The following is a 22,723-nucleotide window of genomic DNA, read 5'->3' on the forward strand; positions in this document are numbered from 1 at the left end:
CCCAGATAACTCTAGCTTGGGACAAGTAGGCAAAATATCTTTACTTGGACACCTTCATAGGAACATCTACAGCAAATATGCCTGCCCCCTGACACATGCACATCAAGTAAATGTAAGTTTTTCATATTTTTATTCTTTTATTGGGAAAATCTAGAATTTTAAGATGAATTTTAAGATGTTTGTCAACTTCTACTTTAATGTTTTGCAAATAAAGGCTTTTTAAAGAAAGGTAGTTATTTTGTCTGCCAGTCTTCTGCAACCCATAATACTATAAGGTAAAAGCACATTTGGATTTTCTTCTTAACTTGCACTATTGAGGAGTGAAGATAGCACTTTTGGGTGACTGAACGCTGATTTCCTGAGAATCTAATTTTGCATTTGCTCAAATACTTCTTCGTCACTTATGGAATTAACAGTTACTCAGGATCACACTGACTCTAACAAATGAGCAAGCATCCCACTTTCCTTGGTTCATTATTAGATGTAAACTTGAAGGCTCGTTGACAAATATAGAGCAAAATAATAAGAGTGGAATTATTCAAGTATTTTCACATAGGGACATTTATATTTTGTATGGTGTAAGGCATTTCCACATTAAAACATGTTTATGATAGCTTTAGTGCTTTCTCAGGATTTCTTATTGTGTGAAATGTTCCTAAACACATTTAGTGAAGACTTTGGAGAGGTGTGTGAAGAGGTCAGATTAGTATTGATTTTCTCAGTTACTCTTTGTTAATGACTATCATGGTTTAGACTACAGAATTTGAGTAACCCTCATCTATAGTAGCAGAGATACTTCACTCACCTTAGAATTAACATATATTTTCTATATTCCTTACTTGATATAATCCACTTATAATGGGTAGTAAAACAACCACAGAGGAGCACAATGACAATTAACATACAGAATTCATGGTCTACTTCAACTTTTAAAAAAGCGAGTTATTAAAATGTTTCTAAGAGTCTCACCTGACCATAATTACTGACAATTTCATTTTGTTTATTGGCTTCAACTACTGCAGGTGGCTTCTCACTTTGATTACTTTGGGTATCATTCACTTACAATACATTACACTTGGGGTCTATGTATTTCTCTTGATACATACACAGCTTCTTGATGCTATGGCAGGTGATTTTTTTCCCCGTGCAAATGGTTGGCTTCCATTACCATACAGATTACTTTTCTTAATTAAAGTGGGTAGGTTTATAAATTGGAACTGAAAGCATTGGGCTCCTCCTTGCAATTCTGTGTTGTCATTCATTACTGGGAGTGTTTTCTCTCACATTCACACTACCATTAACCAAAAGGGCAAAAAGCCTTCTGAATTAAAAAGGCCACATTTAGACAAATTAATCTTATGAAACAGAAAAGGTCAGTCACCAATCCTTCAATGTTTGTTGAACAAGGGAAATGATGAGTAATATGTCATCAGAAAAAATTACAAAATCGAAGCTTACTCGTTATAATGATTATACTTCTAAATGAGTCTATAGCTTTAAACAGTGCTAGATATGTTTAAAATGCTCATATCTATTTTAAAAGTCAAATTATTAATTAATGTTAAAAATTAATGCATGAAGTTACACCAGTTGAAAGATGTCCTGTGATCTTGTGATACATGTATATAGTACAAAATATTTGAATTAAGGGTAAACATTCTTCTCTTCTTCTTTCTTCCTCTTTATTATCCTGTATTATTCTCTTTCTACCATTAGAACCCCTCCTTGCTTCTCATCATCCCCTTTCTACACTTATATATTATACATATATACGCATATAAATAAAATACACATAGCTATAGATTTAAATGCAAATTCTACATCTGAGGCATATAGTTGGTATTTTCCTTTTGTTTACCTTTTTTACACATCACAATGATTGTCAGTTCTATCCTTTCTCTCCTGCAAATGTCACACTGTCATTGTTTACAGCCAAAATGAAAACTTTGAATGTGTGCATTATATTGTCTTTATCTCTTCATCTGTTGGTAAACATCTAGGCAGCTTCCATATCTTAGTTATCATCAATACAGCAGCAATAAACATGGATGTGTAAGTACCTCTGTGGCAAGCTGACTTAACAGTCTTTGGGTGTATACCCAGGAGTGGTATAGACGGATGATATAATAGTTCTATCTTTAGCATTTTGAAGGACCTCCTTATTGATTTCCACAATGTCTGGACTTGTTTAAATTCTCACCATATTCTATAAGGGCTCTTCTCTCCCCATCTTCTAACAAACATTTAATGTCATTTGTTTTCTCGGTGGTAGTTATACTGAATGAAGTGACGTGGAATCTAAAAGCAGTTCCAATTTGCAGTTCCCCAATGGTTAAGGATGCTGTACAATCTTTCAAATATTTATCAGCCATCTGTATTTCTTCTTTTGAGAACTGTCTATTCAGTTCTCTTTGCTGAATGGATTTTGTAGTTTTATTAGTGCTTAACTTTTGCAGTTCTTTATATATTCAAAACATTATCATTTGTTAGGCAGATGTAGAGCAAAGGTTTGCTACAATTCTGTAGGCTGTCTTTTTTGCTGTGCACCAACATTCTTTTAATATTATGCAATCTTATTTGTTAATTCTTGATTTGATCTCCTCAAGCATAGGAGACCTGTTGAGAAATTTCTTGACTATATCAATATCCTGAAATGTTTTCCTCTGTTTCAAGATTTCATGCTTTATACTACACTTACACATAACTTACACACATCTCTGATCCACTTTGAAATTACCTTATGTGGGGTGAGAACTATTGGTCTAGTTTCATTCTTTCACATGTGGATAGCCCATTTTGAAGAGCCTTTTGTTGTTGTTCTACAGTATGTTTGGGCTGTAGCTTTGTGGGTTTATTTGTGGGTCTTCTATTCTATTGCATTGGTCTTCATGTCTAGTTTTACACCAGTGCGATGCTCTTTTGCTTTCTTTTGTTTACTATACTTTTGCGATGTAATACTGTGATGCCTCCATCGTAATTCATTCATGATTTCAGAGACCCTGCTTCCAGAATATCTGAATTTAGTATACTCTCGGCTACAGGTTTGTCATATATGGCCTTTATTATATAGAAATATATTCATTCTATCTCTCACTTTTCTTTGAAGCTTTTATCATCGAAGAAACTTGATTTGTCGAAGATCTTTTGCACATATATTGAGATGTGATTTTTTCTTTTTTTGCTTCCAAGTCTATTTATGTACTATATGTGTTGGGCAACCTCTCTATCCCTGAAGGAAATCAACCTGCTTTTGTTTATATTCTTCTTAATATATTCTGGAGTTTAATTAAGAATATTTATGTCTATGTTCCTTAGGAGAACTGGCCTAGACTGACTGACTCTCTCTCTCTCTCTCTCTCTCTCTCTCTCTCTCTCTCTCTCTCTCATATGCATATGTATGATGTGTGTATGCCTGTGTATGTATGTTATTCCTTTATTTTTTTAAAAAAAAAAACTGTTATTTATTTACATTCCAAAAGTTGTCCCCTTCTTGATCCTCCTCCCCACACCTCTGAGAGGGTGCTCCCCTACCCATGCACCCACCCCCACCCTCTTCCCTGTGACATCAAATTTCCACAGGATTAAGGGTATCCTCTTCTACTGAGGCCAGACAAAGCAGTCCTCTACTACACATGTGCCCAGGGCCACCAGCCCATGTATGCTCCTTTGTTGGTGGCTTAGCTTCTGGGAGCTCTGAGGCATCCGGGCTGGCTGACACTATATTTATTCCTATGGGGTTGTCATCCCCTTCAGCTCCTTCAATCCTTCCCGTAACTCTTCCATATTGGTTCCTGACCTCAATCCAATGGTTGGCTGTAACGATCTGTATTTGTCTCAGTCAGCTGCTGGCAGAGCCTCTCAGAGAACAGTCATGCCAGGCTCTTATCTGCAAGCAAAATATGGCATCAGTAATAGTGTCAGCATTAGGTGTACGTGTATGGGATGGATCCCAAGTTGGACCGGTCACTTGGTAGCCTTTACTTCAGTCTCTGCTCCATTTTTATCCTTGCATTTCCTTTAGAAAGGAACAATTCTGGGTTAAAAATTTTGAAGATGGGTAGGTCTCCCCTTCCTCAACTGGAGACCATGTCTATTTATTGGAGGTGGTCTCTTTAAAGTATATCTCCCCACTGTTGGGCATTTTGACTAATGTCATCCCCATTGAGTCCTGGTAGTCTCTCACATCCCAGGTCTCTGGGACTTTCTAAAGTTTTCCCTGATCCCAACCCCACACTCCTGCATATTTTGATTCATTCTCTTGACCCTATGGGGTTCTCTCACGTCTCCCTGATACTTGATCCTGCCTTCTTTTCCATTCCCCCTCCCTTCTCCCACCCAGGTTTCTCTGTTCCTCTGCCTCCCATGATTATTTTATTCCCCTTCTAAGTGGATTTGAGATACCCACACTTGGGCCTTCCTTCTTGTTAAGCTTCCTACAGTCTGTGACTTGTATCATAAGTATTTTGAACTTTCAGGCTAATATCTGCTTATTAGTGAATCCATACTATTCATTTGGGCATGAACAGAATTGAGACTTCCTCTTGGTAGATTTTTTTCTTTGGTGACTATAAAGTGTCCTTCCTCATCTTTTTTGATTACTTTTGATTAAAGGTCTATTTTATTGGATATTAAAAAGGCTAATGCAGTGTATTTCTTGAGACCATTTGCTTAAAAATCTTTTTTTTTTCTAGCATTTTACTCTGAAGTAGTTTCAGTCTGTATCATTGAGCTATGTTTCTTGTAAGCAGCAAAATGCTGGATCTTGCTTTTGTATCCAGTCTGTTAGCCTATGTCTTTTTATTGGTTATTGAGTGCATTGATGTTGAGAGATATTTAAGACCAGTTGTTGTTGGTTCCTGTTATTTTTGTTGTTCGAGGTGTTATTATGTGTGTGTGTGTGATTCTCTTCATTTGGGTTTGTTGTGAGATGATTAATTTCTTGTGTTTTGTTGGGTGTAGTTACCCTATTTGTTGGACATTTTTTTCCAGTATCTTCTGTAGGGCTGGACTGGTAGAAAGATACTATTTAATTTTGCTTTTATCATAGAATATCTTGGTTTCTCCATCTATGATGATTGAGAGTTTTGTTGGGTATAGTAGCATGGTCTGGAATTTGTTGGGTCTGGATGACACCTGTCCAGGATCTTCTGGCTTTTAGAGTCTCTGTTGAAAAGTCTGGTGTAATTCTGATAGGTCTGCCTTTATATTTTACTTGACTTTTTTTCCCTTACTGCTTTTAATATTCTTTCTTTGCTCTGTGCATATAGTGGTTTGATTATTTTATGATGGGAAGATTTTCTTTTTTGGTCTGATCTATTTGGTGTTCTATAGGCTTCTTGTACACTTATGCCATCTCTCTCATTTAAGTTAGGAAAATTTTCTTCTATGATTTTGTTGAAGATGTGTTCAGGCCCTTTGAGCCGGGAATCTTCACCCTCTTCTATTCCTATTATCCTTAGGTTTGATGTTTTCATTGTGTTTTGAATTTCCTGGATGTTTTGGGTTAGGAGCTTTTTACACTTTGACAATTGTGTAAAATTGTGTCACTGTTCCTTGACAATTGTGTTTATGTCTTCTATGGTACCTTCTATGCTTGAGATTCTCTCTTCTCTCTCATGTTCTGTTGATGATGCTTGAATTTGTAACTCCTGATCTCCTTCCTAGGTTTTCCATCTCCAGGATTGCCTCCATTTGTGATTTTTTTTTTATTGTTTCTACTTCCATTTTTAGTGCTTGAACAGTTTTGTTCAATTCTTTCACCTGCTTAATTATATTTTTCTGTACTTCTTTAAGGAATTTGCTTCCTCTTTAAGGGTTTCTACTTGTTTGCCTGTGTTTTCCTGTATTTCTTTAAGTGAGTCCTTTATATCCTCAATAAAGGCCTCTGTTATTTTTATGAGATGGAATTTTAGGTCAACATCTTGCTTTTCAGGTCTTTTAGATATCCTAGGCTTGGTGTGGTGAAATTACTGGGTCCTGATGATACCAAATTACATTGACTGCTGTTGCTTATGTTCGTGAGCTTGCCTCTTGCCATTTGGTTATCTCTGGTGTTAACTGGCCTGGGTGTCTCAGACTGGACCCTGCCTCCTGGGAGACAAGTAGAGCTCTGTGACATGGGTTAGAGCTGGCCTCCTTTGAGGCAGGCAGTTCTGTCTCTGGTTAAAGGGGTCTCCTGTGTCCCTGGTTATGGCAGTCTTCCTGCGAGACAGGCAGGCTATGTGATGGGAGAGAGGAACAGGCACTCCAGTCTGGACTGGGTGCAGGAGCAGACTGAAAGGAACATGAGACTCAGGCAGAGGGGATGGGTACTGCTTCTGCTGGTCTCTTTGGGGTCCAAGCTTCTATGGTTATTTGGGTAGAAGGGGTATCTCACCTATGTTCCTGGTTAAGGCAAATCTTTTGGGAGACAGACAGGCTATGGGGTTTGGGAGAGGAACAGTTCATCTGATCTGCCTCAGTGGAGGTGCAGATTAGAAGGGCTCTCACAGAGCTTTTTAAAGCCCACTAATTCAGCTAGGCTTGTTAGCCATTGATCTCTCAGGATCCAACTGTCTCTGTCCTTCTTCACTATTGGGGTTACATGCATCTACTATCATATCCAGGATTTGTGTACATGGGTTCTAGGGATCTGAATTCACATTTTTAGGATTTAAAGGCAAGGACTGTAGTGACTTAGTTCTTCAGCCCCTAAAACAATGAATTTGAGAAATTCTTAGGTAAATAGATGGAACTAGAAAATATTATCCTCCAGTCAGAATGGCTAAGATCAAAAACTCAGGTGACAGCAGATGCTGGCAAGGATGTGGGGAAAGAGGAATACTCCTCCGTTGTTGGTGGGATTGTAAGCTGGTACAACCACTCTGGAAATCAGTCTGATGCTTCCTCAGAAAACTGAACATAGTTATTACCTGAGAACCCAGCTATACCACTCCTGGGCATATACTCAAAAGATGTTTCAACATACAACAGGGACACATGCTCCACTATGTTCATAGCAGCCTTATTTATAATAGCCAGAAGTTGGAAAGAACCCAGACATCCTTCAAAAGAGGAATGAATACAGAAAATGTGGTACAGTTACACAGTGGAGTACTACTCAGCTATGAAAAACAATGAGTTCATAAAATTCTTAGGCAAATGGGTGGAACTGGAAAATATTCTGAGTGAGGTAAACCAAACACAAAAGAACACATATGGTATGTACTTACTGATAAGTGGATATTAGCCCAAAAGCTCACAATACCTAAGATACAATGCATAAACCACATGAAGCTCAAGAAGAAGAAAGAAGAACAAAGTGTGGGTGCTTTGGTCCTTCTTGGAAGGAATATCAAAATATTCAACCAGAGCTCCCAGGGTCTAAACCTCCAGCCTGGGAACACAAAGGGAGAGACTCATAGCTCCACTTGTATAGGTAGTTGAGGATGGCCTTGTCAGGCATCAGTGGAAGAGGAGGGCCTTGGTCTCTGAAACTTTGGATTTCCTAGTGTTGGGGAATTCAAGAGCAGGGAGATGGGAATGGGTGAATGCTGTGGGCACACCCTCATGAAATAGGAGGAGGAGGATGGAATAAGGGGTTGGGGGAATGTAAGAGGGAATAACATTGAAAGGTAAATAAAATATCCAATTTTAAAAAAAACAGATAATGGGTCTGGCAATTGTAGTCAAGCAGTCGAGACTTTTGGTCAACAATTTATTACAGGGAGTTCATATAATCTTCAAGGACAAGGTATTGTGGAAGAGGAACATGGAACTCTAAAACAATTGGTGAAACATACTGTTACTGAGACAAAGAATGATGCCAACCTATGAGCTTGCTGAGTTCCCTGACAAGGGTGAGTGGGGAGCTGTATTGGACATAAGTTCCTGACCCACCTTTGCTTGACTGTATCCTAGATGGGACAAGCTGCCTTGCCTCGAGTTTTTAGATCTTGTGGGATAGAGAATCAAAATGAGAAATTATAATATCTCTTGTATTCTTCTTAAAGGTGGCCAGCTATTAGGACTCAATCATGTACTGGTCTAGAAATTAATCCAATATTGGAAATAACACTCTATTTTTGGAACACTGGATCTGGACATGGTCAGAGACATATTTGGAAGTTAGCTGTAGCTCACTATGATGTTACAGTAGCAAGAGATAAATTTGAGACAGGATCTGGATTTCAAACAAGGGTTAGTGCATGTTTTAAGGCTCTTTTAACTGTCAGGCTAAAATTGGTTTTGTCTCTTCTACAGTATTTATTGTAAGTTGCATTGACCATATAATTTCCAATTGTGTTAGTGTGTTGAAACCTGGCATGTCTATTATGGGGGTCTATCAACCAGCTTTTGTATCACTGCTCTGAGTATTAGAAAACCTTGATTGGCTGAAAAAAAAAAGCCTGAAAGTGCTGGAAGAAGTGAGTTAGGCTTTAAGCAGAAGCAAGAGGGTAGCAGGCTTGAATATTGCTGGTATAACAGCTTTAATTTCATTAATTGCTAGCAACATTGCTTCTGCATAAGCATTGACACAAAGAGTTAAGACAACAATTTTTGTTAACCATCTAGCAAAAAAAAATGTTACTAATGTATTGAGTATACAAAAGAATGTATATAGGTATCTGGAACAATGGATGATGCTCTATAACCTATCCAAATTATCCGAAGGAGGTTCAGGGTTCAAGAGTTAGGAGCCATCCCAAGTGTCATGACAAATATCATTGGAGTAGTGTTACCTTTGAAACCCACAATGATTGTCATTATAATTAGAAAAAAGTTTAAAGACACCTGTATGATATTTAGCATAATCCTAACACCTCTCTGGGTGCATTAACTTTGCATAGTGAGATTATGAATTTTAAAAATGCTGCTCTGTTAAGCTTTGATGCTGCAGATAATGCCAATAAAATTATCCATTGCCTGAGGTCAGTATTTCCATTTGGGTCAAACCTCAGGAATTGCATATATAGCTTGATCAGGCTAGCCCTTCTTGTCCTGGGAATACTTTTATTCCTGCCCATCATGTTAAAGCTTGTCTCTAACTATATCCACATGATGCCAGCCAAAGTACATGACTTGAAACTGATAATGGACTCCTAGACAGAGTTATTAATTTCACATGCTGGCAAGCCAAGGATAGGTAAGATTCTGCACAGAGCCTTACCAACCTAAGACAGAAGTGCATTGCTTTTGATAATGCATATTCCATGATGGGTAAGGAAGTCATTCTTGTCAGAATGATCTAAGACAGGCTCAGTCTTGTTAATGAAATAAAAAAGGAGGAGAGGTGGAGAGCCTTTGGGGCTGCTTGGCAAGAACTGACATGGACAAGGACAAGGAAATAGGCTGCTTGGCAGGAATATGACATTAGCCAAGGACAAGGAAGTAGGCTTCAGGCAGGAATTGGACATTAGGCTAGAACAAACAAGTAATTTAAGGCAGGAATCTAAATTTTAGGCTAGAACAAGGAAGTAGGCTTCAGACATGAAAATGACCTTGGGTTAAAACAGGGAAGTAGGCTCAGATATTTTGGTCATCCTGATAAGCCTTTAGAAACAGTGATCATGGGAGTGTTCACATAATTGGGTTTAATGCCTTGCTTTTTTACTATTTGTGTTTATTGTATTGCTTGTTCCTTGACTGTGTGCATCTATTGTATTGCTAGACCCTCAACCTAGAACTGACTTTAATACATGCTTGCAATCAAAATGGTATAAAAGCATAAAGGAAGAGGGGGTATATAATAGGGGGTTCTAGGGAGGGGAAGTGGGAAAAGGGGATGGCATCTGTATTGTAAATAAATAAAATATTCAATAAAAATGAAAGTAATAAAAAAATTTTAAAAAAGAAAATATCATCCTGAGTGAGGTAACCCAATCACAAAAGAACACACATGGTATTCACTCACTGATAATAGGATATTAGCCCAGAAGCTCTCAATTCCCAAGATGCAACTCACAGACCACATGAAGCTCATGAACAAGGAAGACCAAAGTGTGGGTGCTTCAGTCCTTCTTTGAAGGAGTAACAAAATACTGAAGGGAGCAAGTATGGAGACAACGTGTGGGCAAAAACTGAAGGAGGGGGCCTTCTGGAGACTGTTTCACCTGGGTATCCATCCCATGTGCAGTCACCAAAGGTAGGGACTGATGTGGATGTCAGGAAATGCATGTTGACAGGAGCCTGATATAGCTGTCTCCTTAGAGGTCTGCCAGAGTCTGACATATTCAGAGGCAGATGCTCACAGCTAACCATTGAACTGATCATGGGGTTCCCAATGGAGGTATAAGAGAGAAGACTGAAGGAGCTGAAAGTGTTTGAGGCCCCAAGGGGAGAGCAATAAAACCAACCAACTAGAGCTCCCAGGGTCTAAATCACTAGCCTGGGAGCACATAGATAGAGAGGGATCCATGGCTCCAGCTGTGTATGTAGGGGAGGATGACCTTGTCAGGAATATGTGGGAGAGGAGATCCTTGGTCTATGAAGACTGGACGCTCAGTGTGGGGGAATTCAAGGGTGGGGTAGTGAGTGTGCAGGGGTGGGTAGTGGCACATCCTTGTAGAAGCAGGAGGAGGGGGGATGTGATAGGGGGTTCCTGGGTGGGGGGGAAGGACGGGGTAAGGATATAACATCTGAAATGTAAATAAAATATCCAGTAAAAAAGTACAATAAAACAAAAAAATGTATTAGATAAGTATGTCAGTTTTTCCTTATAAAATAATAGTCTTTTACTGAAATGGTTATACCCTTTCATTTATTTACTAGAACTATAACCAGACATTAAATATGCTACATATTTGATGTCATGGATACCCATCTTAGGAACAAATAGAAATTTGGGGAAACTATAACATTTAAAGCTATTTGAACCACTAAAGATTTAGGTAGGAAAATATATATTTTCCCTATGCCTAAAGTAATATTGAGTGTTAACACTGCTAACAATTCTTCCTTTTTTCATAAAATTAAACATGGCTTACACTCAAATTTGCATATGTGTGAAGACATAATTTCATTAAAAATGGAATGAATCTAAATTATACTATTCCCTCAGCTCTATTTGAAAATGTTCATTCAACTATGCCCATGACAGCACAAATCTATCCTAAAATTGAGTCAACAAATGAAATCTTTGTATGCAACTATGGCACACAGTATCATTTGCTTATACCACAGTACATTATTACAACAATGTTGTATGGTCCTGTATTTTGGCTCATTGATTTGCTCACTCTAATATACACATCTTCTGACATAAGATTTATCATCCAATATATAATTAAATTGTTGAAGCATGATGGAGGAGTTGTGAGCATAACGATTGCAGTTTATTCTCTTGTTTGGCTAATTTTATGCTAAATTTTTTAAGATATAAAATCTAATAAAAACTGTTTCTTATAGAAATAGTATTGAAGCAGCAGCATTTTTCGTAATCCTGTCTTTGTTACAGCCATGTAAGCTTTCAACTTGTTTATTTCTTATAAACTATAGAAATTTAAAACTATAATTAAAAATTGATCATTTAGTCATAGAAAGGTCTATATGTGCCATCAGAGCCAAACTGACACATTTCTTTTAATATATTTTAGGCATAAAATGATCTAATTCTTTGAATGGTTTAATATCAACCAGTATTTTAGGCATGTAAACCATATCTGACCTAAGTTATAAGTGCCAATCTTTCATCTCTTAACTCTTCTGTGGTGAATATTCTCTTTTGTACTTTTCAGATAAATTCAAATCCAATAAGCATTGCAATTCTTCAAGGAAATATGCAAACACTTTGAAAGAAATAAAGAATGAGCCATGTTTTTTGTTAATGGGGATTATTGACTTTATAAGTGGATTGACATGAATATCTTTAAAAAATCACAGACAGACTATAATTATGGTATAATTGCTGATTCCTCCTAATTATAACACAAAGATATTCTGACATTGAATAAACAGTGATCCTCCAAAGCCTCTTTCTCAATTCTAAGTGAGATAATTTATGTGAGATGTCTAATTTAACACATGAATATTTCTAACAAAAACACTGACCGTTGGAGATAAGTTTGCTCCCTGCTGTTGTGACCAGATACCATGACCGATGTGACTTATGGCAGACTTTATTTTGGCATAAAGTTCCAAAGGGATATATCAATAAAGGCAGGAAAGAATGGCAGGAAGCAGCAGGCATGAGGGTAGGGGCAGGAAGGGTTCACATCTTAACCACAAGCATGAATCAGGAAGAGAAAACTGAAAGTAGGGTGAGGATTTATATGCTCAAAGGCTACATTTCTTCCAGTAATTATGTACCTTGTAAACCTCCCCAAACATTACCACCAAATGGTGACTAAGTGTTCAATTATCTGAGCTTATGAGACACTCTCAATCAAACCACTTTGATTTATAGCTAATGAAATATAAATCATCAATTTGTAGTTCTCTGAAACTGAAAAGAGTCCACCAGATGCCCTGAAACATACTTCTTGTTTTGTATTAAACTTCTGCTTTATATGATAATGAATAAAATTTTCATTGCATACATCTGGGAATATGAGCCAAATAGATGATAGAGAAGATTCATGCTTTAACTCCTCCATAATTAATCAATGGATTCATACTTCTGAAGTTTAAAATTCCCATCTGAAGTCTGTATTGTTTTTACTCACATTCCTCACCAATGCTATCAATTATTCAACAAAAATAGAATAAATTTATTCACTGTGCTAGTTGCTGGAGATATGTATTTGGATATCTCAAAGTTCTTGTCCTTACTGATTTGAAAAAAAGGAAACCAAGATTTTCATTGAAAGGTTAAAGATGATGGCCTAGATAGACTGTGGAGCAAAGCTGTAATCCTGGTTATTTTATTTGAGAAGTGATCACAGTAAAGGAATGAGGAACAGTTAAAATGAAACACACTGCATTTACCCTTTTTAGGCATTTTATTTAAAAATATGTCTGAGAATTAGTGTGTGCTGTTGACCACTGATTCCTTCATATACATAGACTCAACTTCAGAAACCACATTATCATCTTAGATGCAGAAAAGACCTTTGACAAAGTCCAACATCCCTTTGTCATAGAATTGAGGGGAATCTCAGAATACAGGGAACATATTTCAACATAACAAAGGTATATAGGCAGCTCGAAGCCAACATATAACTAAATGAAAAAAATAAAAGCAAAGCAAAATGAAAAACCTTAATGCATTTACACTAAAATCAGGAGAAAGACAAGCATGTCTATTGACCTTTCTTATTCATTATCATGATTGAAATCTTATAGCAGCAAGAGAAGTCAAGGAGATAAAGAGGACACAAATGAGAAAGAAAGAAATCAAATTAACCTTATTTGTAGGTGAAGTGCTTCTATACATAAAAGACCCCATGCAGTCCACCAGAAAATTCCTACAGCTAATATATACATGCAGCAGAGTGCACCAGAGTAGCAAAACATCAAATTAATATACAAGAATCATTAGCTTTCCTATATAAAAGTGACAAACCTATTGGTAAAGGAAAGGCTATCAATATTATTCACAATAGCCTAAATATCTTGGAATAAATTTAACCAAAGAAATAAAATATTTGTACAAAGATAACTTTAAGACACTGAAAAAAAACAAAGAAGTGGAAGACACCAAAATTATAGAAAGACCCCTCCTCCATGCTCATGGAGAGGTAAGATTAAAAAATATTTCAATGATTATACTATATAAAGACTCAAGGCAATCCCCCATGAAAATTTCAATTTAATTATTCACAGAAATTGGAAAAATCTTAAATTTCATATGTGAGGAGCCGCATTCTCCATTATAAGATGGTGCTGGCTTCTGCTTCCTGGTTCTTCACGGAAGTTTTACTTGAGAATGCGCCTGCGCATGGCGAGAAAACCGAGTATAACAATTGGATGAAAGATTTGAGCCAATGAGGGATCTGCACGTCTCCCAAAGCTCTATTTAAGCAGCGGGCTTTCTGAGCTCGGCGTCCTTCCCCTTTTCTCCATCTTGAAGAGCTGTTCAATAAATGCTGTCAGAAGAATCCTGAGTGTGGCGTTCTCCTTATCAGCGAGGTAGCGCGTCGAAAGTGGAACCGAAACCCGGGATGAAGCCGAACATCTCGGGGTTTTGACCAGTCAGGAAGGACCCTGTTGGCTCACAGAGGATTCAGAACTGACGGCGCGGAAGTCTAGACGCTTTTCTGCAAGGTATGGTGGATCTTGTTTGGCTTAACAACAAGATAGCCTATCAGAAGCAGAAAAGGGAGAGAGCGCTAATAAAATAGAAAAGAAAACTAGGATAGAGAAGAAAACTAAGAAGGAAAGGCTAATTTGGACAGAGCCTCAACGTTTGAACTCCAGTAAGCGGGATACAGTGGAAGACACCCTGCGCTGGAGAGCCAATCGACTGATGGAGCTGGTTGAATTCAGAAGTGAAACAAAGGTGATTGCATAGTAACAAAAATGGGGCAAAAAATAAGCAGAAACAGATGAAAAAGGTTTTAAAGATGCAAGGAGTAAATTACAGGCTGCTCTGAGTCAAGAGAGCCAAACAGATAAATAAAGGTTATAGTAACAAAAATGGGGCAAGAAATAAGTGAGTAAAAACAGATGAAAAAGGCTTTAAAGACGCGAGGAATAAATAGAAGGCTGCTCTAGACAGAGAGCTAAGCAGAATGATAATGTTAATTGATTTAACTTTCAAAATGGGTATGATTCTGAGTTATATAGTTATATTTTTCTGGATAAAAACTCAATGTAAAGGTTTTTCTGGTTACTGGCTTAAGGAAAGGCTAATTTGGAAAAAAAGGTTTTTCTATGAGTTTTCTGATGAGGTCATTAAGGTAGTAGTTATGTCTTCCAGAATTATATGGATCAGACATGACAGAGGTAGGCCTCCAGAACACGAGATTTCAGAGAATCAAAATAATTATCTTGATACTAAACCTTGTTTTGAGATTTGTATATTGCAGAATACACAGCTTTGGAGAATGAATCTTATCACCTGCATGTTCACTGATGCCCTGGACTTCCAGCTGGATGCAGTTAAGACAGACTTCAGATGCTTATCAATTTACCCTTCCCCTCATTCCTCTTCTAAAAGTCAACGCCCATGTTCAGCTTGAAGAAGTTAATGAGGAGTCGGCGCCCCAATTCCCTGGACTTGGGGACTGAGGTGGCTAATATTAGGCTGTCTTTATCTGTATAATTGTTACTAAGCTGATGCAAAATTCAAGGATTTCATTGGTATAAATTTGTGGGTACAAGGCTTAGACCTTTCACTTCTCCAACAGGGGAAGTTGTGTGTTGCCTTAAAGAGTGTTGCTTTTATATCAACAGTTTAGATATTAAGTCTTTTGTCTCTCCGGTTCATGCAGTTCAACAAACTGATGGCTTTGGTACGGCAACAGATAAAAGCGGCTAGATCAACTTTGTAGCCATCTGGAACCATATACCCTGATGAAAGACTTGGTTGTCAAAAGCCTATAACAGCTGAAGCACACTCTGATAAATATATTGTTTATCCCACATAGCTTGTTTTGCTATTTAGTGACCTCAGCTGCATGGTGCACGTGGTAAAGTGTTTTCACCTGTGTTCTCCTGCTTGTGTATATAAATACCTCCATTCAATATGAAAATTTTACTCGGGCAGCTAACCTTTCAAGAACCTTATCTCAGCAGCTATTGCAGAATTGGATGGCTGATTTTGATGAGACCATGCGACGATTGCGGATTGCTATCGTCCAGATCAATTCTACTCACTTGGATTTCTCCTTGACCCAGGGACTCTCCTCATGGATCTCTTCAGTCTTTTCTTACTTTAAGGAATGGGTGGGGGTAGGGTTATTTGGCTGCATGATCTTTGGGGGAGTGCTGCTTACCCTCTGGTTGCTCTGCAAATTCAAACAACAACATCAAAAGGATAAGGTGGTGATCACGCAAGCATTGCTTGCTGTGGAGCAGGGAACATCCCCTCAAGCCTGGTTGAATCTGCTTAAACAATGAGACACCATCACTTAACAAGATATCCTGAGGGCTCGTGTTCCCATTGCACCAGGTATCCTAGTGGTGGTCCTCCACACTTCCCGGGGCTCAGGTTCCCATTGCACGGGATAAAAGGTGTGGAGAGTCTCGTACTGTTTAACTGCCTTGAACGCCTATCGGTAGAACGGTGGGGTAGATCGGCAACCTAACAGCCCTCGATTGTTGTTGCAGTTTAATAAGGAAGGGGGAGATGTGAGGAGCCGCATTCGCCATTATAAGATGGCGCTGGCTTCTGCTTCCTGGTTCTTCACGGAAGCTTTACTTGAGAATGCGCCTGCGCATGGCAAGAAAACCGAGTATAACAATTGGATGAAAGATTTGAGCCAATGAGGGATCTGCACGTCTCCCAAAGCTCTATTTAAGCAGCGGGCTTTCTGAGCTCGGCGTCCTTCCCCTTTTCTCCATCTTGAAGAGCTGTTCAATAAATGCTGTCAGAAGAATCCTGAGTGTGGTGTTCTCCTTATCGGCGAGGCTGTGAGCTACATTCATATAGAACACAAAAGACCTAGAATAGTCACAACAGATCTTATGCACAGAAACCCTGATGGAGGAATTGGCATGCCAGGTTTTTAGTTATACAGTCTGACACTAGCATAGAAACAGACACAATGATCCATAAGAGAAACCCAAGGCACCACACCCAAGCCCACACTCCTACAACCACCTGGTCTTTTACAAGGATGCCAGCAATATGGGTTAGATAATATAAAATGGTACTGGTCAAAGTGGGTAGCTTCATGTAGAAGAATCAAGTTAGATTCTTATCTCTCACTCTACAAATCTCATCTTCAAGCATATCAAGAACTTCAGCCTAAGACCTGAAGCCCTAAGTCTGACTGAAGAGTAGTAGGAAACACTCTTGAATTCATTGGCACAGGAAAAGATTTTCTGATGGGGATTCCAATAGCAGAAGAGTTAAAGAGCAACCATTATTAAGTGGAGTTGTCATAAATTCAAAAAGCTTCAGTAGAGCATAGGCAAAAGGCCATATGGCTCATTTGAGTGAAAAGGTAGCCTATAGAATTGAAAAAAAAAAAAAAAAAGAACTTTATCAGCTATATGTCTCCCAAAGGGTTATTATCTAGAATATACAAAAAATGAAGGAAAAAAACCTAAACACCAATAAAATAAACAACTCACTTAAAAACAAGAGCATAGAGCAAAACAGAAAGTTCTCCAAAGACGAAATGCAAATATCCCATAAATGTATTATCTTGCAGATTTCTGGGTTTGCTCTCTTTTTATTGAGAGAGAAACATATGTCCTCTATCAAGGGAATCACTTCTGCAAGTTTCAAGGATTTTGATAGTTTAAGATTTAAAAAAAAAAAGATTTTTACCCACGCACACATAAAAAAATCCCTGAGTTCAGGAATTAAATGCAGGTGGCTTATTAGAGAAGCAATTTAAATTCCAGCTTCAGGAAGAATGAGTGTTAAAAAGCTGCAAACTAACATGGAGATTGTTCACCAAGTAAGCTATTACTAAAGAAAACAAATGTGTATCATCTCTGTAGTCTCCTGTGCAAGGCTTTATAACCAACTAGAAATATCTGTTGCTGTGGTAACCCAGAGAAACACCTACTGGTTCTCGTTCTCTGATGTTCATAATCTACAAGGTCAGAGTCCTTGAGGTAGAAAAAAGCATGTGAGACAGTGTGAGCTGAAGTGTTATTCAGTGCATCAAGAGCCAGGAGAAGTGGTGACCGGCATCCAAGATGAAGAAGGATTTGGTATGAGAGGGACAAAGGTTGAAGAAGTGTCAGAGATGCTTGTGAGTACTACAGTAGTTATGTCCTTGCATCAAAATTTCTATTCTGTGTTGGTCTTTTGCTACATTGTTTGTATTCTTTTTTATTCTATGTATGTTCTTTTTCTAAGATTAAAGCTATATGTCTGTCTATCTATCTATCTATCTATCTATCTATCTATCTATCTATCTATCTGTGTGTGCATGTGAACATATGTGCCACAGTATGCACGTGGAGGACAACTTGCTGGAGCTGGTTCTTTCTTTCTACTCTATGGAATCTGGGAACCAAACTCAGATATCTGGAATGCTAACAAGTGCTTTTATCTGTTGATCCATCCAACAGGCCCCTCCTTATGAACTTTATATAAATGTTTTTGCCTTCAGAGAACTGTAAGCCCTTGAGGACCAAGTCTATCCACAGTTCTTTGTACAGATGCTGAACTAACTAACCAATATGCTGAAGTCTAGAATAATAGCATGGTAGCAAATTATTAATTAGATGATACTAATTATGTGAAAAGGTATAGCTAATTTTCCATCTTTGGTTTCCAAAGTAACTGATTTAAAGAAACTGAAATCACATTTCCTAAAAGATAAATTTTAAAGTAAAAATTGGAAAAAGAGCTTGTTTTACACTTTATTCAGATATGCATCTTTTAATTTTAAATTTGCTTGTATTCCTAACACTTTAATATAATCATTTTCTTTCCTTAAAGTAAATGCTATAATCATAGTAAGTAAGTAATTTTGCATTTATAAAAATGTAGAAATATTAAATCTGAGTTAATTAGCACTTTGTTAAAATAGTAAGCCCATTTACCCTAAATAATGGCTTTTGATGAGTCTGTAGTATTCAGCCATAATAATAGTGCACAGTTGGGGAGAATTTATAGACTTAATTCTCTTGATGGAAAGAACTTGTAAAATCCCCAAGGTTATTTACCTATACATTTGAATTTGAATAGATTCACATTTTTTATAAATTACATTTTTGAGCTCAAAACCTTTTTCTAAAAGTGGTATTAAAACGTATGTACTTCATTTCTTAAACTGAGATTACACTTTATAAAATTGATGCCCAGTATTAGTACTGGGAATATGTTTTTTAACAAAATATTTAAAGTCTTAATGAGAGTAATCTGAGTCTGAATAACTATAACCGCATATGAATGCTTTTTTCACAAGTAGTTAGTGAAAAAACTAGATTCAATGAAGCAGTCCTCCTGAGATACCCAAACTTGTCATTCTCTCATAAGTGAGCATAATGGGATTTCATAAAAAAAAAAAACTGAATTTCTTGCTGATTTTTGATAAATACATTACTTATCTTAGTAAGCAATAAACACTGTTATCTTAAAATAAACTATTTTTTCTGTTCTATTTTATAACGTTATTAATATTGATGGTTATGGCACATCTAAGCTAAATTTTCTTGGATCTCCAATAGTTTTTAAGAAGACAAAGTTCCTTATTCCAAAAGTGTTGAGGATTATTACATTATGTCATTAATAGTCCAATATGAAGATATGGCAAAAATTCAGTTGTTGGAGGATTCTGTAAAGATTCTTGGAGAGACTGAAACTTACACTGGATCTTACATGATAAAATGGATTTAAGCATTGTAGTATAGAAACAATGTCCAGTTAAGGATGGTAGCAAAAGCAAATGTAGGTACCAACCACAAAGTGCAGGAGTAAGGAGACTGGGTGAGTTCAGGTGAAAAGGGCAGGGATATGCAACACAAAAGCAACAGGAGCCAGGTTGGAAAGATACACTAAAAAACAGGGTTATAAATCTAATCACATTGGCTGTGGGGAGCCAGTAACTGTTCAGAAGCACAGATTATAGAGTAAAACGAATTAAATTATGCTTCAAAGGGACACTTCTGGGTGGTGGATTGATTCTATAGAGATAAAACTAGTAGCGATGTTGACGTTGAAGTTTATGTAGAAAAGGATAAAGAGCAGTCGTAATATTCCAGGACTGGAACCTTGAATGAGGAAGGTAATGCATGTAGTATTGAGTCAAAGAGACCACTTGGCACATCAGAAGAAAGGGCAAACAGTTAGGCTGAGAAATTGCGGCTTGATGTTGAAGCATCTGAATTGTAAGAAAACAATACATGGTACAATTTAAGTATAAAATATATTTCTTTGGGTTTGTATTTTAATTTGTAAAGATATATTATTATATTATATATTATGTAATTATGTTATATATACAATTATAAATATTATAAGATATAATATATAATTATATATTATTAAATATATAAAATGTAAAAATAAAATTTTACATTTACTAACTGACTAATTTAGCAACTGACTAATGAATATTTCCTTTCAAGATTTCAATTAACTAAAGTTTGCTATACTATACACATTGATGTATGTTATTGAACAGTTCCCTCTATGAAGGAAAAACATTTTCTTGTAGGCTTTAAAATTATTACTTCCTACATCACTAACTGTATTGTGTAAAGTCTGAATGCTTCTAAAGCTGATTTTATTTTCATTTGGAAAGGAACTCTATGCAGCAAACACACACTATTGAAAGATATCTAAATAATTAAACAAAATTTATTCCTCAGTTAAAGATAATTGGGCCCAAGTATCATGAATCCCAGCATTTGAGAGACAGGAGTATGTCTGAATGTGAGGCTGTCTTGCTGCTATACATAGAAAATTCCAAGCCAATCAAGGCTGCGTACTGAGATACTGTCTCAAAATTTTTTTTGATTATTCTTTAAATTTTTAAAAGCTTTTTAATGAATATTACATCATGCATCCCAATTTTACCTGTCTTCCCCTGCCTTCCACCCTTGCAACCCATCCCCCAACAGAGAAAAAAAATCTGTGTGGAAGCTATAATGTGTCACAGTATGTCCCACAGTATACCATATATACATAGATAGATAGATAGATAATATAATCACTATATATAGTGATTGTATATATGTATATATATATATATATGTGTGTGTGTATATATATACATACATATGTATATATATAATCACTTCTTGCAAATGTTCCTTGCAATGACTCTGACTCACTGGTCTGCTAAGACCCTCTTGTTTCTAGTACTCTATGACAGCTGGAACCTCACTGTCTCCTCTCAGATATTCTGTTGTTACCATGTGTCATGAAGATCCTGTCAATATGGAAATATAGGACTGGCCCCTTCATGCACTCCAGCAGTTCATTGACGTTGCAGATGTTGGGGTAGGTCAATTCAAAGCCCTGGATCCGGGCCTGACAGGTATCTGAGCTAGTCAGACTGCTGGTTCTCTTGCTTTCACCCCGCCCCAGGGTCCAGTCAACAACAACCCCCACAACCAGGGCCATCTCTTCCCTCCTGGCCAGGAGAGATGCAGGGTTTGCTCTCCAGAGTGTTGCAGCTGATCAGGGACATAGCCAGTTCTCCTTTCCTAATTCTAGGGTGAGCTTTCCTGCCTGCCATAGATAAGGGACAAGAGAGAGGAGGACATCTCACCCTCATCCGTACCACCAGTGCCCAGCAGGAAAGTGGCAGGCACCACTCTCTTGCACTCACATCCTTGGGGGCCAGCTCACCTGCAACCCCCACATCTAGGTCTAGCTCTATTGTGCTGCCCAGTCGAGATACAGGGCCTACTCTCTGGAGTGTTTCAGTAAGTGAGGAGCAGTAGGTGACGAGGGGGAGAGTGGGAGAATCTTTCCCTGCATGGCAAACAAGTAGCTGGGCCAGGTCTCCCATACTCATACCCTTGGGCCGGCTTGCCTCACGTTTCTCTCTCTTCTATTTCACCACCAGTTACTTGTTCCTCTTAGTGGCAATCTGGTCTCTCTGAGGTTCTGGGGTCTTCTCAGGCGTGGTCTCAGGAGTGCTATTCCGCATTCATACATTATGGTACCAGGCCAGGTCATTTCAGGCATAGTCTCCCCCCAACCCTCATTCCCACGCCTGGTGCTCATCTCAGGCTAGCTCCCTGTCCAGACCCCATGAAGCAGGTATGGTGGTCATCTTAGGCTCTCTCCTCACCCAGCTCACCTGAGTGGTTTCTTGCAAGGGTCATTTGTCTCTGGCTCACTCCAGCCCAGTGTCACAATAGGTCCCAGGCAGGGTTCTTTAAGATTGAAGGTTGTCTCAGGCTAGCTTTTTAAGGGAATTTTGGCTACTTATCATTCAGATATTCACAGGTCAGAACACTTTGTGTAAACATAGCCTCTCTCCTCTTGGCCACCTAATGATGCACATGTGACATAGCCTCTACACAGGCGACATCTCAAGGGGCAGGAATTTTGCAGATTTTTATATATGTTATTCCACATACATTTGCCTTTTCTTGTAAACACACTGCACCCCTGCCACTAGTGTCATCTTTTCTGTGCTGCCCAAGCCAGGTACAGGGGCTGCCCCACTGAGTGCTGCAGCCCGTGAGGGGCAGGGACAGCTCTGCTGCTCTCATGATCCCAGGGAACAGATCTCCTGCCTGCCTCAGGTATTGAGGGTCAAGGGAGGAGGAGGGTACGTATCTCGTAAGTCACAATTTTTATATAAATGAAATGTTTTGGGAATAAAATCAATATGTACTTTAAAAGTTAGAGCTTCCTGTGAAATCTTCATCTCATCAACTAAAAATATCCTTTGGCATATTTCTTAATAATGAGTTAGCCTGTGAAACAGATGAAGAACTTTGGGGGAATCAAATGACTATGTCACAATGTTCTACCAATAAAACTTAATGACTGATTATAATTACAATTAAACACTTAATTTTGTTAATATAGAAGTAGCATATACCCAACTCAGCATTTATGATGTTTAAAAGCCTAACTATCCATCACTTCTTTCCTTGAAAATGACAAGGTGAAAATGAACATTTATTCAGTGAAATAAAATTATTGGCATGCAAGTTTTAGCTCACTTAATGAGCATAGAAAATAAATTGAGAGGAAAGTTATTGAATCAAG

At 37.8% G+C, this 22,723-nt stretch overlaps 1 non-coding gene across 1 annotated transcript; it reads right to left on the minus strand.

Annotated features, from left to right (window-relative positions):
- Window positions 1-21,916: 21,916 nt before the first annotated feature.
- LOC117722085 (small nucleolar RNA SNORA17) lies at window positions 21,917-22,047 on the minus strand. Its single transcript, XR_004608491.1, has one exon. It is a non-coding gene; the product is annotated as a small nucleolar RNA SNORA17 (small nucleolar RNA).
- Between the last annotated feature and the right edge of the window lie 676 nt (window positions 22,048-22,723).

Source organism: Arvicanthis niloticus, chromosome 16 (assembly GCF_011762505.2).
Source record: "Arvicanthis niloticus isolate mArvNil1 chromosome 16, mArvNil1.pat.X, whole genome shotgun sequence".
NCBI classification, from domain to species: Eukaryota; Metazoa; Chordata; class Mammalia; order Rodentia; family Muridae; genus Arvicanthis; species Arvicanthis niloticus.